Consider the following 4015-nt stretch of genomic DNA (forward strand, 5'->3'; position numbering starts at 1 on the left):
CACCCCCACCGCTCCATCAGTGGGGGTCGCCATCAACAGAGATCATCCCTGGAGGGTAAAAGGCTATTTCTCATGCAAAAGCCAAGGAGGGGGGCCCCAAGGACATCACAGAAAAACAAAAACAAAACCAGAAGGGCGTGCAAGGGAACAGGCAGGACTTTGCCCCCCTCCCATTCTGATGTCTGCTTAGCCAGCAGACAAGGGAGCCACCCTGGTGCAGAGGAACTGTTGAACCCCCCTCTGCGGAGACATGTGGAGTGGACACCAACCCAGCTCAAGACACTGGGCTACCACAGGAGTCTTTGGCCGCCTCCCGACAGCCTCTTGGGGTCAAATGAGAATATGGCGTTGGGTCCGTGGTGGGCACCTGCAGGCAATCCGAGGAGATTAGAGAAATGGCGTCCATTCTCTGCCAAAGGCTACCTCCACTCTCCGTGACAGTTAAGCTCTCTGGATTCCAGAAATAGCTACTCTTTGGCCCCATCAACCTGGCAGTGGTGGCGGCTCTCAGCTGATGCTAGCCCCAGGACGCTGCACTAGCCTCGACTGTTTCCCTTGGCTCTGCCCATAGCTTTGTAAAGGGCTCCGTCTTCCAGTCACCCTTATTTAACCACTTAAGGTCCTTGCCCATTACAGGGTTTAGCGACTTCAAGATACACACAGTCACACCCTTACACACACACACACCAATGCATCCACGCGTGCACACAGTGGCACACTTACACACGCACACTCACCGTGCACACACAAACACACATGCACACAGATCTACACACATGCTCCCATCCATGCACCCAATTACGTGGATACACTCACATACACACACCCTCGCACATGCATACACACAGTAGCACGAACGCACACACAGTCACACATACACTTAGACACACACAGGCTCACACACATGTTGAATTAATGGATACCAGAGGCCAGGCCAGAGCCTGTTGTCCTCAAAATTTCCAGCAGAGGGCGTCGCCCACACACCCAAGAAAGGAAAGAGACCCACAGCAGTGAGTGACAGCAGGCTCGCGTCCTTTAGAATCAATACACGCAGGTGCAGCAGAGTCCTGGGGATCCATGGGCTTCATGCCTCTCCTCCTCCCTCTCTCATTAATTCACCGTCACAGTCCTTAGCAGAAACTCAAAGCCTGTTTGTAGTGTAAGAGGAGACATTGAACACAAGTAGAGCTCACTCTTTGGAGGAGTTAGCTGCACGATGGAGGGAAGAAATGGTTCATCAGTGGGAAAGTGGGTCAAGGGAAGGGAGTGAGGAAACAACAACATTTTCTGTGTTCCAATGGGAATTACCTAATAGAGTTCAGGATACATGATCAATATACAAGAATGTATACAGAAGATATTCTACCTAGAATATAGAACATAGACATTCTATTTCTATATTCCAGGAATTAGAAAACTATGGTCCATGGACCAATCTGGCCTGTGGCCTGTTTTCGTATGGTCTATACGCTAAGAGGTGTTTTTATATTTTAAGAGGACTGTAGGGGGCACCTGGGTGGCTCAGTCGGTTCAACGTCCGACTTTGCTCAGGTCATGATCTCACGGTCTGTGAGTTCAAGCCCTACATCAGGCTCTGTGCTGACAGCTCAGAGCCCGGAACCTGCTTCAGATTCCCTGTCTCCCTCTCTCTCTCTGCCCCTCCTCCGCTCACACTCTGCCTCTGTCTCTGTCTCTGTCTCTCCCTCTCTCAAAAATAAGACGATTGTAAATGGAGAAGAGGGGCAAGAGGAAGAGGAGATCCTGAATGGGATGTGCAAAGCCTAAAATGTTTCCCATATGGTCCTTTGCAGAAAAAGAATGCCAAATCTCCTGGATAGAAGCAATAAACAATTGGAACAATATTTTCACATACCCATTTTAAAGTATTATGCACCAGAAAAAGTGAAATACTGAGGTATAAATCTGACAAAATGTGTTCCAGATTTCTATGAAGAAAATTTTAAAACACTTGTGGAAGAAACCCAAGAAGGCCCAAATTCATGGAGAGAGAAGCAATATTCATGGATTGAAAAACTCCACCTTGTGAAGGTATTCAGGCTCTGCAAATTGATTTATAGATTTGAAGAAATCACAACCCTAATCCCAGCAGGACTTTTTGTAGAAATAGATAAGTTGATGATAAAATTTACATGAAATTGCAAAAGACTTAGAATAGCCAAAAATTTCTTGACAAGGAAAATTTTAATGGAAGCTTTGCATTGGTTTGCATTTCCCTAAGGTCTAATGATGTTGTCCATCTTGTCATGCACTTATTAGACAACGAAAGAGCATTTTTTAAACAGAAGATGACGTGTAAATGTAAATGCACATTTTAGATGTAAATATAATTTTTACTTGCATAACATTACATATGAATACAAGCTGGAAGTATACGTGAGAAAATATGAAGGGATTATATTGACTTGTTGGAATTATGGATATAAAAATGATTTTTATTTCTTACTTTTTCTTCTTGGTGTTTTCTTCTAGGAAGACGTATTATTTTGGGGCACCTGGGTGGCTCAGTCAATTGAGCCTTTGACTCTTTTTTTTAGGACTAATTATTTTAAGTTTACTTATTTATTTTGAGAGAGACAGAGAGAGAGTGCAAGCAGGGGAAGGGCTGGGGGGTGGGGGGGGACAAAGGATCTGAAGTGCGGGCTCTGCGCTATTAACACAGAGCCCAATGTGGGGCTTGAACTCATGAACCGTGAGAAGGTGGCCTGACCTGAAGTCAGATGCTTAACCGCCTGAACCACCCAGGCGCCCCAGGAGCATCTGACTCTTGATTTCACCTCAAGTCATGGTCACAGGGTAGTGACATCAAGCTACGTGGGTTCGCTCTCCCCATCCCTCTGCCTCTCACTCCACTGGCGCTTTCTTTCAAAAAAAAAAAAAAAACAGATGTATCGTTTTGGGAATATGAAAAAAAATTTTTTGGTTTATTTATTTATTGGGTGTGCGGGGGGGGGGGGGCGGGGAGAGGAAGAAGGAGAGAGAACCCCAAGCAGGCTCCGCGCTGTCAGTTCAGAGCCCAACATGGGGCTCGAACCCACGATCCTTGAGATCATGACCTAAGCAGAAACCAAGAGTTGGACGCTTAACCCACTGAGCCACTCAGGCACCCCAATGGGAAAAGTAATTTTAGTTAAGAACTCGGCAAGAAAAACATGTTATTTTCAGCTTAGAATATACTAAATATTTATTCATTTAAGGTTGCAATGTTCCTTTCTTATTTTGCAGTCACTAGGCCTCCTGGGCCCCCCATCTGTGGGCCCAGAAAGGTTTGGAGGCCCTGGACTCAGTAGCCCAGGGCAGGTACTCCTACAGCCTGAGAGGAGGGAGTCCCGGAGTGGCCGCTCTCCTAGGTGCTGAAGGAGGCCCTTCCACTCCCACCCCCCACCCCCCACCCCCCACCTTCTTTTCTCTCTTGGGACCCTCGTGACCTCCACCTCTTGAAACACGTAAGCAAAAATGAAGTCCGGATCATGCCTCTTTAGACGGATTTTTTTTTTTTTTTTAGTACCTAGCTTCAAGGCCAGCTTGGCATCAAAGGCCCTTGAAGTTACTCAGAGGTAACTATGGATATTCAGAACTAACTGGATCTTCTTTTTTTCTTTTTCTTTTGATTTAAACATTCGTTATTTTAATCTTTTATAATTTACGTCCAAATTAGTTCGCATATGGTGGGACAATGATTTCAGCAGTAGATTCCTTAGTGGCCCTGACCCATTTAGCCCATCCCCCCTCCCACAACCCCTCCAGTAACTCTCAGTTTGTTCTCCCTGTTTAAGAGACTCTTCTGTTTTGTCCCCCTCCCTGTTTTTATATTATTTTTGTTTCCCCTCCCTTATGTTCACCTGGTTTGTCTCTTAAGTCCTCATATGAGTGAAGTCATATGATATTTGTCTTTCTCCGACTGATTAATTTCACTTAGTATAATACCCTCCAGTTCCATCCACATAGTTGCCAATGGCAATATTTCATTCTTTTTCATTGCTGAGTAATACTCCAT

This window comes from Puma concolor, chromosome A2 (assembly GCF_028749965.1).
Source record: "Puma concolor isolate L17-30 chromosome A2, mPumCon1.1.hap2, whole genome shotgun sequence".
NCBI lineage: Eukaryota > Metazoa > Chordata > Mammalia > Carnivora > Felidae > Puma > Puma concolor.